This window comes from Electrophorus electricus, chromosome 21, assembly GCF_041902795.1.
Source record: "Electrophorus electricus isolate QZ-2024a chromosome 21, ASM4190279v1, whole genome shotgun sequence".
Taxonomy (NCBI): Eukaryota; Metazoa; Chordata; class Actinopteri; order Gymnotiformes; family Gymnotidae; genus Electrophorus; species Electrophorus electricus.
The window spans coordinates 17,180,001-17,193,760 of NC_137517.1; the positions used below are offsets into that span (position 1 = coordinate 17,180,001).

The following is a 13,760-nucleotide window of genomic DNA, read 5'->3' on the forward strand; positions in this document are numbered from 1 at the left end:
TAGTTGTCTCTTTCATTTCTGAGCTGTTATATGTGTTGTAAAGCACGAGCTTCACAGCGTCATTCCTCCTGGTGTCTGCTTTCATATGTTGTCATTGTATCTAGTGAGGATGATTGGCCTCCTAAGTTTGTGAAGTGAAATATGATGTCTGCTTAGCCCAGAATATATTTTTATTAAACACTAAACACACACTGTGTTTTAATTATTTACACTCAGAAATATAAAAACTATATAAATATATATATATATATATATATATATATATATATATATATATATATATATATATATATATATATATATAAAAGGCTTACGGGAAAAGAAATACGTCAATTAAAGGTTCAGCAAATTAAGCTAACACTTTTAAAGATAAAACATAAATGTTTATTATTTGTAATTCTTCATTTGCTGTTGTTTTGTTTTCTCAGTACCTGCATACAGCAATTTTTCAAGGTCTGAGGTGCCACAGTTTGAGAATCACTGATGTAAATAAATTCCTGAATGAGCAGCAACAGCGCCCTCTCCTTGTGCATGTAGTGTTACTGTCACTAATATTTGTGTGGAGTTATGGGGAGTTCACTGTATGTCTGACTATGGAGATTCAGTTGGGGAGGGGTGGACTATGTGTTGATCATCTAACGGTGTATTAGCATACAGACGGTGTTTCAGACACTTTTCACCTGTTACTGATAAAAGAAAGTAAGATTATTCATGCGGCATCTGGAGTCGAATAAGCTTATAATTGTTCAAACGAAGAAGCTAATGGATTAGTTAGCAAACTTTTCACTGTATGATTTACTTGTGTGTGTTGATCTGTTAGTGTGGAGTTTTTCTCCTTCTCTCTACAGTCTGTCTCGCTGCAGTATTAGAGGTGAAGGCTGCGCTGCTCTGGCTTCAGCTCTGAGGTCAAACCCCTCATCATACCTGAGAGAGCTGAATCTGGACCTCAATGAACCAGGAGACTCAGGAGTGAAGCAGCTCTCTGCTCTGCTGGAGGATCCACATTGTAAACTGGAGAAACTAGAGTGAGTTACTGACTTACTGTCTCTTTATACACATGCAAACACACACACACACACACACACACACACCCTCACACACACAGAGTCAATATCCTCACACACACACACACACGCACACAGTCAGTATCCTCACACACACTGTCAGTACACACACATCCGCACTCTTTCACTCACACACACACACACACACACACACACAGTCAATATTCCCTCTCTCTCTCCTCAATCTTCATCTCACTATCAATGTATTTATTAAATTCCCATACACACACTCTCACAGTGCATCTCTCAAACACACACACACAACATATTGTGAACGTGCAAGTGTGTGCCTGTGCTTATCTGTGTGTTGATCTGTAAGTGTGAGGAGTTTTTCTCCTTCTCTCTGCAGGCTGGTTAACTGCAGTATTACAGATAAAGGTTGTGCTGCTCTGGCTTCAGCTCTGAGGTCAAACCCCTCATCACACCTGAGAGAGCTGAATCTGAAACACAATAAACCAGGAGACTCAGGAGTGAAGCAGCTCTCTGCTCTACTGGAGGATCCACACTGTACACTGGAGAAACTAGAGTAAGTTACTGACTTACTGTCTCTTTATACACACACACACGCTCACACAGACACACACACACACACACACACACACACACACGCACACACACACACTCTCACACACACACACACACACACACACACACACACACACACACACACACACACACACACTGTCAATAGGCAAATATCCTCTCATGCACACACCACACCCACACACACAGTCAATACCCACCCCACACACACAGTCACACACACACATCCCCACTCTCTCACTCATACAGAGTCAATACACCCCCACACACACAGTCAACACCCCCCCATCAATATCCACACAAACACACACACACACAGTAAATATCCCCACACACACACACACACACAGTCAATATCCTCACACACACACACAGTCAATATCCTCACACACACACACAGACACACACAGTCAATATCCTCACACACACACACATACACAGTCAATATCCTCACACACACACACACACACACACACAGTCAATATCCTCCCACATGCACACACACACACACACACACACACACACGCGCACACATTCAATATCCTCACACACACACAGTCAATATCCTCACACACACACACACACACACACACACACACGTACACACAGACATATACACACACACAGACACACACACACATACACACACACACACACAGAGTCAATATTCTCACACACACACACACACACACATTCAATATCCTCACACACACACACACAGTCAATATCCTCACACACACACACACACACACAGACATATACACACACACAGACACACACACAGAGTCAATATCCTCACACACATACACACACACACAGAGTCATTATCCTCACACACACACACACACTCAATATCCTCACACACACACAGTCAATATCCACACACACACACGTAAACACAGACATATAAAACACACACACACACACACACACACAGTGTCAATATTCTCTCACACACACACACACACACACACATTCAATTTCCTCCCTCACACACACAGTCAGTATCCTGTCACTCACACACACACTGTCAATACACAAATATCCTCTCACGCACACACCCACAGTCACACACACACATCCCCACTCTCTCACTCACACACACACACACACACATAGTCAATATCCCCGCTTTCTCTCTCTCACATACACACTATCACTGTATTTATTAGATTCCCATACACAGACTCTCACACTCTCACACACTCGCTCATTCTCTCATTATACACACACTACTGCATCTCTCAAACACACACACAACATATTGTACACGTGCAATTCTGTGTGACTGTACTTGTCTGTGTGTTGATCTGTAAGTGTGAGGAGTTTTTCTCATTTTCTATGCAGTCTGTCTTGGTGCAGTATAACAGATGAAGGTTGTGCTGCTCTGGCTTCAGCTCTGCGGTCAAACCCCTCATCACACCTGAGAGAGCTGAACCTGAACTACAATAAACCAGGAGACTCAGGAGTGAAGCAGCTCTCTGCTCTACTGGAGGATCCACACTGTAAACTGGAGATACTAGAGTGAGTTACTGACTTACTGTCTCTTTACACACACACATAAACACACACAGTCAATATTCTCACATACACACACACACACACACACACACACACACACACACACACACATTCAATATCCACACACCCTCAATACACCCCCCACATGCAGTCTCACACATACACATCCCTACTCTCTGACTCACACACAGTTAATATCCGCCCACTCACACAAACAGAGTCAATGTCCACACACACACACACACACACACACACACACACACACACACACAGAGTCAATATTCTCCCTCACACACAGTCAGTATCCTGTCACTCTCACACACACACAGTCAGTACAGCCCCACACACAGTAACACACACACATAACATATTGTACACGTGCAAGTGTGTGTGCCTGTGCTTGTCTGTTTACTGATCTGTAAGTGTGTGTTTTTCTCCTTCTCTCTACAGTCTGTCTGACTGCAGTATTAGAGATGAAGGATGTGCTGCTCTGGCTTCAGCTCTGAGGTCAAACCCCTCATCACACCTGAGAGAGCTGAATCTGGACTACAATGAACCAGGAGACTCAGGAGTGAGGCAGCTCTCTGCTCTACTGGAGGATCCACACTGTAAATTGGAGAAACTACAGTGAGTTATTGACATACTGTCTCTTTATACACACACACACACACACACACACACACACACACACACAGAGTCAATATCCTCCCTCACTCATACACACAGAAATACATACATACAAACACACACACACACGCACGCACACACACACACACACACACACACACACACACACACACACACACATTGTCAATATCCATATGCAAACATACAAACACACACACACAGTCAATATCCACACATACACACACAGTCAATATCCTGTTACTCAGACACACACTATCAATGCACAAATATCCTCTCATGCACACACCACACCCACACAGTCTCACACACACACATCCCCACTCTCTTACTCACACATACAATCAATACCCCTCCACATAGTCTCACACACACACAAATACACACACACACAGTCAATATCCCCTCTCTCTCTCTCCCTCTCACTTAAACACCATCACTGTATTAATTAGAGTCTCATACACACACTCTCACACTGTGTCTCACACACTCACTCATTCTTTCATTATACACACACTACTGCATCTCTCAAACACACATACACAAAACATATTGTGAATGTGCAAGTGTGTGTGCCTGTGCTTGTCTATGTGTTGATCCCTAAGTGTGAGGAGTTTTTCCACAGAGTGTATTTCCTCTCTCTCTCTGACACACAAACACTATCACTGTGTAAATTAGATTCACATGAACACACTCTCACTCATTCATTCTCTCTTTACACACACACACACACACACACACACACACACACACACTATCACTGCTTCTCTTATGAACACCCAAACAACATATTGTGCAGATCTGTGTGTTGTAAGTGTGAGATGTTTTTCTCCTTCTCTCTGCAGTCTGTCTTGGTGCAGTATAACAGATGAAGGCTGTGCTGCTCTGGCTTCAGCTCTGAGGTCAAACCCCTCATCACACCTGAGAGAGCTGAATCTGGACTACAATAAACCAGGAGACTCAGGAGTGAAGCAGCTCTCTGCTCTACTGGAGGATCCACACTGTAAACTGGAGAAACTAGAGTGAGTTACTGACTTACTGCCTCTTTATACACACACACACACACACACACACACACACACACACACACACACACACACACACACACACACACACACACACACACACACACACACATGTTTGTAGTTTTAAGCTTTAGTGTAGGTGATGTGTTTCATATGTGAATATGTGGGGTTTGTAGTTTTAAGCTTTAGTGTGGGTGATGTGTTTCATATGTGAATATGTGGGGTTTGTAGTTTTAAGCTTTAGTGTGGGTGATGTGTTTCATATGTTAATATGTGGGATTGTAGTGTTGGTGATTTTCTTTTGCCCAAGCATGTGGAATTTTGTTTAGTGTGTTTGACACAGAGAAAGATATTTTGTTTCTGTAGTGATTTTATAGTTCTCTTGGTGTTTATGGGTGTTTATATGGAGAATATAATTAGTCAATTCTGTATTTTTTCTTGTGATTGTTCATGATTTTTCTCAATAGTGTGTTAGTTTTAATTTGGTTGTGTTAGTTTTAATGTGTGTATGATGGTGGTTTAGACACTATAATGGTGATGCTGTACACTGGAGATGTTGAACATCTAAAACAGCTTTAATACTCCACTCTCATCCTCACACTCTGTATGGAGGGTGTGAATGGGTGTGAATGGGTGTGTGTCTGTATGGAGGGTGTGAATGGGTGTGAATGGGTGTGTGTCTTGGTGAGAGAGTGTTACAGAGAGAGTGTTTTGTTTGTGTGTGAGAGAGAATGACTCTACAACTCTTATACAGTTTGTGTTCTGTGTATTTAGTTTACTGTGTGTTAGAGGTGTTTACACTCCTTTTACCTATGTGTACAGTCTGATGGCTGAATGTTTTTGTCCTGTTCTTACAGTATCTGGACACCACACACCTGACCTGGACACCACACTGCTGACGTGTTCTAAGTCTCACAGAGAGAAGAGGATGACCAAACACACACATGTGACTGTACATGTGATTCTCCATGTGAACATGACTACAACACAGGGCTGACGTGGACGTCACGCACACCTGACCTGATTTGAAGCTCGGGTGCCTGTCTGTTCTCTAGTGCTCATTAGTATGAAGTTTACAGAGATCATTAAAGCTAAACCTGCATATGAGTGTAAAGAAAAGGTTTATTAAAAAATTAAATGTACAGTTTTAAACTTCCCCCTAACTACCCCACAAAATCCTCAACACTGAATAATAAAGTTTTAAGCTTTAATAAACACAGACTCACCTTGGGTTTAATACACACATGTTATGTGTGATGCAGGTCTTATGTATGGTGTGACGATTTGGATGGGTCAGTTATTCATTAAATCATGAGGTAACATGCCTATTTCAGCTGTTTATAAACACAAATCTCCTGAGAGAAATCTTGAGGAAAAAATGATGTAGGTTTTTTGGATCATTCTGGAAGGTGGAATTCCAAATGTCAGCACATGTCAGCAAATATCGAGGAATTCCAAATGTCAGCACTCCTCCAACCCCCATGAATCCGGATCTGTGAGCGTGAATCAGAAAAGCGGATTCTCGCTCCGCTGAGAGCGGCGGACTTCACCGTGAGAATTTATGTCACCCGCGACATTTAGCTCTGCTCCTGGCTAAAGAAGGCTGCATTTAGTGGTTGGTGATTTGCTGTGAAGGTGAGGTGGAGGTTAGGTGTGGGAGAATTAAACAGTTTAGGGTTCTTTTATGGAGGTTTTTGGTCAGGACCTAGCGAAGCACACAAGCCACTGTGATCACAGGAAGCTTCCTTTAAATCGGCTGTTCTCCCTTCTGAAGAGCTGAGAGATGATGACTCGTTAAAATGGGTTAAGAAGAAAATACCTTAAGTAAAAAAAGATCAGTTTTCCAGTTTACAACAGCAATCCTAAACCTCGAGTATGGCACTGGAATTCATATGATATATTTCATAAAAGGAGAATAACATTATGATGAATAGGCTGCTTTCTTTGTGCTGTATCATCAGGAGAGCATGAGCCCTGTGTTTGACAAATGTTTGATAAATGTTTGACTGATTAAAATGTACCTGACCGTTCCTTGAAGTCTGAAGAGAAAGAGAAAGCAGTTACGTGGATTTCTGTACCAGTGTGAGTTTCATTTATAGACACTGTTAGACATCTCAGATCATCAGTACCAGTTTGGGTTTCATTTGTAGACACTGTTAGACATCTCAGATCATCTGTACCAGTTTGGGTTTTATTTGTAGACATTGTTAGATATCTCAGATCATCGGTACCAGTTCTAGCTCATCAGTTCTAGCTCATCAAATTCTAGCTCAAATTCTAGCTCATTAAATATTACTTCTGACACAATTGCAGCATGTAATTATTTCAATGTATTAAACTCTTAGTGTAGGAACAGGTGACAGGATACAGGTGGTAAGAATTTTAGGAAGTACTGTTTAGTTTGTCAATCAAAACAAAAACAAAAATCACAGCATTGCTTTTCAGCAGTTTCTCAAACAAGAAACCTCTTGTATGCCAGGTAGATTCTCTCTCTGGATCTGGCAATCTACTGACATTGAAATCCACATATGGGCTACCAATAACCATGTACAGATGCAACCGGTTTTATCTGTTGATTAATTTGGCATGTCTCTCTAGCTTGCTGCTGTATGCTGTTGTAGCTCACATGGTAGAACTGGTAGAGCAGGGTGCTGGCAAGAACATAGTAAGATGCAATCTGTTGAATAAATGAACATTTTCCTGTCCATTCTTTAGAACAGTCATATGTGCTATTTCCAATTATACAGTTTATTATATATACACATTTGCTTGTCTTGAGATTTCCAGCAATGTAGGAGGTAATACTAAATACTTATATTATGTGTGTGTGTGTGTGTGTGTGTGTGTGTGTGTGTGTGTGTGTGTTTGTGTGTTTGGAGTACAATAGAGAGTATTAAAACATCACATAAATGGAAATTAATGGATATCAAGTAAGGACAAATTATTCAATGTTGACATTTTTCATTTCAACCTAAAATGAAAAAATAGACAAATCCCTATAAATGCTAATATTTAATTACTTGACATGTGGTTACAGTTTCCTGATCTTAGTAAAGCATAGTAACTGCTTTTTTAGATTGGCTGGTTGTTATCTGACTAAACAATCCTGTGAGACTGTGGGTACACTGCTACAATTGAAAAACTCACCCCTCAAAGAATTGGACATTAGTAGAAACAACCTGCAGGATTCAGGAGTGAAATTACTATCTGTTGGGCTGAGGAGTTCATACTGTAAACTGGAGCTGCTTAGGTCAGTATGTCTTAGGTTCTTTTCATGGTTGTTTTTTGTTTCTTTTTGTAATACAAATTATATTGAGCATACACATGGTTATTAACACCTGCATTAATAGTATACACTCTTAAAAAATAAAGGTGCCAACTATTGCCTAAAAGGTTTTTGGAACAATGCCAGTAGAAGAACCATTTTTGGTGGTGCCAAAATAATCTTTTTTTGGTTCCATAAATAACAAGGTTTAACAAGGTTTAATAATTCAGAGCACTTAAAAATATTATTTTTCAGAACCTCTGCTTAAAAGGCTTTTTGTGAATTATCCAAGAACCAATACCAAATGTTTCTTAGTAGCAAATGGTACTTCAACAGCTAAATATAAACCTGAATGCATTGGAACTACAGGAGTAACCAATAAGCAAATTCTAAACATTCTGTTTATTATTAATCAAGAACTTTCAATCATCACATAATAATGTTTTTTATTTTTAAGTGAGGAGAAACCAGCTTTCTAGAAAGAAAACAATTTAGTTTTAGCAGCAGATCTTAAATTATCCCTAAAAACAATCTGAAAGTACTCAGACATCAATATTAATATTAATATTAGGTCAATTTAGGCCATTAATATAAAATCAATATTAGGTCAATTTAGGCCATTAATATAAAAATGTTTTCTATTGGGTGACCATTATATTTTGATCCAAAAAGGCTCAATGTTAACATGATATATGCAATACATGTATTTTCTCTTATTCCTTCTTACAGCTTATTGTAGACTACTTGGATGTAATCTCAGTGAGCAATCCTGTGAAAATGTGGCTACATCATTACTGTCAGCAAGTACGTCACTGAAAGAGCTGGATCTTAGTTACAATGACCTGAAGGACTCAGGAGTGAGTCTGCTCTCTGCTGGACTAAGGAGTTCACATTGCAAATTGGAGATCTTGAGGTTAGTGTTTATGATTGAGACTCTTGTCTTACATACATTTAGACCCCTATCTTGGTATGTCAGCTAAAAAAAACCCAACGTACACTTAATAAAGAAATAATAATTATAAAGTAGTAATAATTATAAGCATATGTGAGCATTAATCCATCCCAGTTCCCTTGACACATTGAACTCTGAAAGAACTCAAGGCACTGGGTAAACATTACTGTTCAAACAGTAGCTGAATTACCTAAGCATTAACTTGTATTTAGTAAAATCATGATTGATTCAGTTATGACTCATCAATTAATCATTAACATCTCTGCCAACCGACAGACTTCCCCAGAGCTATATTCCTTCACATTTTAGTCATTTAGCTCTGATTACATTAAGCTCTGAGAGGTCTTCTATTACTAGAAGACAAGAAGAGCCCACCTTTCTTTGATTATTCCAGTGAAGCCAACATAAGACAGACGTGTTATTGAGTCATGAAAGTGAGGTAATTCCAAATTATCATGCATTTTCAAAGTAAACGATGAAAAAAACCCAATCATCTTTATTTATATAGCACTTTTCATTTTGAATGTTCATCCAATATTTTAAAAAATGCAGTACATAGATAATGTTTAAATAAGTAATATTATTATTCTAAAGGTTATACTAACAGTCTAACAGAACCAGCGCAGCAGGTTTTTGATTTCTACTTATTGTAAACCACTGTAACATGGTTTACTTATTGTAAACCACTGTAACATATGTAACATATGCCACTATTAACTGTTACAGTAAATAACTGGAACTATTAATAGTGGCATAAAATGAAAAAGATAATTATTTGTGTGAAAACAGAGCAACTAAGGATGTGTTCATATTTGGCAGTTTTGGTTTGTGTAAAATGAACCCTGGTGCAATTAACTGTTAAGTTATTGAATGTGTTTTGGCAGAGAGTAGCCCACTATTCAGCAAGCTTATATCTTACCCACCTGTTTTGCATCATTTCTGTAAGGAATTTCACACAAATTTGTTGACTCAGTTCTATATCGCAAGGTTAATACTATGCCCTTTCAAAAGATAGCAGCTGACCAAACTGCCTTTCACTTGTTGTTTACTTGTAGTAATGGGTTGGTTTACAAAAACAAACATCTAAAATATCTAAACATATATGCCTTTCAAAATCAGCGGGTAGCAAAAGTGGCAAAATATTTGTTTGAAGACCACATTATTTTAATTAATTATGGATTGCCTATATTATTGACATTCAAAATCTTGTTCAGTTTTGTTTTCTAGACTTGAAATAATTTCTTTTCATGAGAGAGGAAGTATTGTAAAAATGCGATTTGTTACAATAAATGTGAATGTACAATTTATTTTATTTATTTGGGGGACATTGACAGTTTATGCAATGCTTTGGTATAAAGGTTATATTCATGTTAATATTTGTTGGAGAGAGTGAAGATTGAGTCCTGTTGTATGGGGCTCTCTGTGCAGATTAGTTGAGTCTGGAAAGGTAAAAATCAAGTTTTCAAGTTTCAAGTTTGGTTTATTTGTCACATACATAGTCATACACAGTATAACCCGCAGTGAAATGGTGGAGAGTGCTCTGTCCAAACTGAGGAAAAGAAAACAGGGGTGCATAGAGAAAAATATATATATGCAAGATAAATATATATATTCAATGTATGTACAATATATGTATATTATGATTATATACACAATGTACAATGTATATAGTTGGGTATATATGTACACAATCTACAGAATGTACAGATCCATTTTGTATAATAACATATCTACAGTTGTTGTGTAACAAGGTAATTGAGTATAAAATCTATATATACAGAGGTACAGATATACAGTTATGTTACATGGTGGTGGTGGTCCCCACAGTTTATCAGTTTCCCTGTTTCAGGGCCCGAATGGCCTGTGGGAAGAAGCTCCTCTTCAGCCTCTCTGTCTTGGTCTGCAGGGAGCAAAAGCACCTCCCTGACCTCAACAGAGAGAAGAGTCTATTGTTGGGATGGGTGGGGTCCTTCACAATTTTCCTGGCCTTGGTCTGGCACCGCTTGTAGTAGATGGTCTGCAGGTCAGGAAGTTCCGTGTGAATGATGCGCTCTGCTGAACGCACTACCCTTTGGAGTGCTTGTCTGTCCTGCTTGGTGCTATTCCCAAACCAAACTGTGATGTTCCCCGTGAGGATGCTCTCGATAGTGCAGGTGCAGAAGTTCCGCAGTACTTTGGAGGGCAGTCTGAAGTCTCTTAGGCGTCTGAGGTGGTAAAGATGCTGACGAGCCTTCTTTGCCAGGGAGTTGGTATGGCGGGACCAGGACAGGTCCTGTGAGATGTGAACACCAAGGTACCTGAAACTATCTACTCTCTCCACCGTGGTTCCACCGATCCTCACAGGTTGGTAGTGCCGCTCCTGCTTCTTGCTGCAATCCACGATCAGCTCCTTTGTCTTACTGATGTTTAGGAGGAGATTATTTTCCTGGCACCAGTTTTCCAGGTGTTTAATCTCCTCCAGGTAGGCCCTCTCGTCGTCCGAGATCAGACCCACGACAACGGTGTCGTCAGCAAACTTGACAATGATGGTGGAGCTGGAAGTGGCTGTGCATAGGTGTACAGTGAGTAGAGCAGGGGGCTTAGGACACAACCCTGAGGAGCTCCAGTGCTGAGGGTGAGGGTGGATGAGGCGCAGTTGCCCACCCATACTGATTGTGGTCTGTCTGTTAGGAAGTTGGAGATCCAGTCGCACAGGGATGTATGCAGTCCTAGATCTCCCAACTTAGTAGTGAGTAGGGAGGGGATGATAGTGTTAAATGCTGAACTGTAGTCGACAAACAGCATTTTAACATAATTTCCCCTCCCTTCGTCCAGGTGAGTCAGTGTAGTGTGGAGCAGATGTGCAATTGCATCGTCAGTGGAGCGGTTGTGGCGGTATGCAAACTGCAGTGGGTCCATGGAGGCTGGCAGTGAAGATGTGATGAAGTCTCTGACTAGCTTTTCAAAGCATTTCATCACGACTGATGTGAGGGCGACAGGGCGGTAGTCATTGAGGTCGGAGGGTCGAGATTTCTTCGGGACGGGGACGATGGTGGACTGCTTGAAGCTGGACCCTCCCGCAGGCTTTGAGGACCCTCCCGCAGATACCATCTGGTCCCATCGCCTTCCTGGTGTTCACCCTTTTAAACACTCTCCTCACCTCATTCTCCGTGATGATGAGAGGGCGCTGTTCTATGGTGGGCCCCGCGCATGTGCCATTAGCTGCGCCGATAGTGCCATTTGGACTAGCGCTGTTAGCACTAGCGCTGTTAGCATTGGCGCTGGTAGCATTAGCGCTGTTAGCATTAGCGCTGCTAGATGTAGCCTCAAAGCGAGCAAAGAATGTATTCAGCTCGTTCGCCAGAGACTCATCCGCACTCATCAGTCCAGAGGGTGGGCTCCTGTAGTCCGTGATCATCCGTAGTCCCTGCCACAGGGATCTAGATTCAATCTGCTGGAACTGTGTCTCTAGTTTCTTCCCGTAGCGCCGCTTCACCTCCCTCACCGCCCTGTGCACTCCGTATGCTGCAGACTTGTACTCGTCCATGTTCCCGCTGATGATCCCCGCATTGTAGGCAGCAGTGCGAGAGTTCAGAGCCTCGCGGATGGTTCTGTCCACCCAGGGCTTCTGGTTGGAAAACTTCTTGATGGTGATTCTTGGGATCGTGTCGTCCACCAGTTTCCCAATAAACCCCACTACTGCCTCCGTAAACTCGCTGACATCATCAGTGCTGCGCCGGAACATGTCCCAGTCTGCATCATCCAGAGCGTCCTGCAGAGCGGCCACCGATTGGTCTGTCCAGCGCGCGACCTCCCTCTGAACCGGAGCTTCCCGTTTCAGCCTTTGTTTATATTTTGGTAGGAGGAAGATGGCGGCGTGGTCCGACTTACCAAACGGTGGATGCGCTAGTGCCTTGTAACTGTCCTTGTATGGGGTGTAGCAGTGGTCTAGTGTCCTATTTCCCCTGGTGGGGAAGGTTACGTGCTGGTAAAGGTTGGGCACTGCACGCTTGAGGTTAGCGCTGTTGAAATCCCCAACCACAACAAGTGCAGCATCCCGGTGCTGTGCCTGAAACTGTGTGAGAGCCTCATGAAGTTCACACAGTGCAGTGTCCATGTTAGCCTGAGGTGGGATGTACATGGTGTTGATGATGACCGAAGTGAACTCCCGGGGAAGGTAGAAAGGACGAAGCTTGAGGGCGAGCAGCTCCAGGTTGGGTGAGCAGGAGCGGGTGAGAATAACAACATTGGCATTGTTACACCAGCTGTTGTTTACCATCACACACACTCCGCCGCCTCTCGACTTCCCCGAATCTGCCATCCTGTCCATGCGGTGAACCGAGAAGAACTTGGCCGGCTGGATAGCGTGGTTTGGTACCGCTGGGTTCAGCCACGACTCGGTGAAGCAGAGGAGATTGCAGTCCCGAATGTCCCTCTGGAACTTTATCCTGGCCCGGAGGTCATCGAGCTTGTTATCCAGAGACTGGACGTTGGCTAGCAGGATGCTGGGGAAGGGAGCTCGGTGTGCCCGAGCCCTCAGCCTGTTCCTGATGCCGGCTCGCTTCCCTCGAGGCCTTTTCCTCGCGCCGCATCTTTTGTTTTCCCTCAGGATCTCCGTCGGCCATCTTGGGTCTGGGGTTACAGACGGCTTGAGGTGAGTGCTATGTAAATTAAGAGAAATAAGGGCATCTCTGCTGTACGAGATAGGCGCCGTGGTGTGTAGAGAAGGGCTGCAGAGAAATCAGGGGTAGCAGGAAGAGCGAAAA

The 13,760-nt window shown here is 42.1% G+C and overlaps 1 pseudogene across 1 annotated transcript in view; it reads left to right on the top strand.

Annotated features, from left to right (window-relative positions):
• LOC113568977 (NACHT, LRR and PYD domains-containing protein 3-like) overlaps nt 1-6,020 on the top strand; it is a 12,846-nt pseudogene extending 6,826 nt beyond the window's left edge. The window contains exons 4-9 of the transcript XR_014119048.1: nt 849-1,025; nt 1,414-1,590; nt 2,955-3,131; nt 3,579-3,755; nt 4,619-4,795; nt 5,656-6,020. The product of XR_014119048.1 is annotated as an NACHT, LRR and PYD domains-containing protein 3-like (transcript). The remainder of the gene's footprint in view (nt 1-848; nt 1,026-1,413; nt 1,591-2,954; nt 3,132-3,578; nt 3,756-4,618; nt 4,796-5,655) is intronic.
• The last annotated feature ends 7,740 nt before the right edge of the window (nt 6,021-13,760 follow it).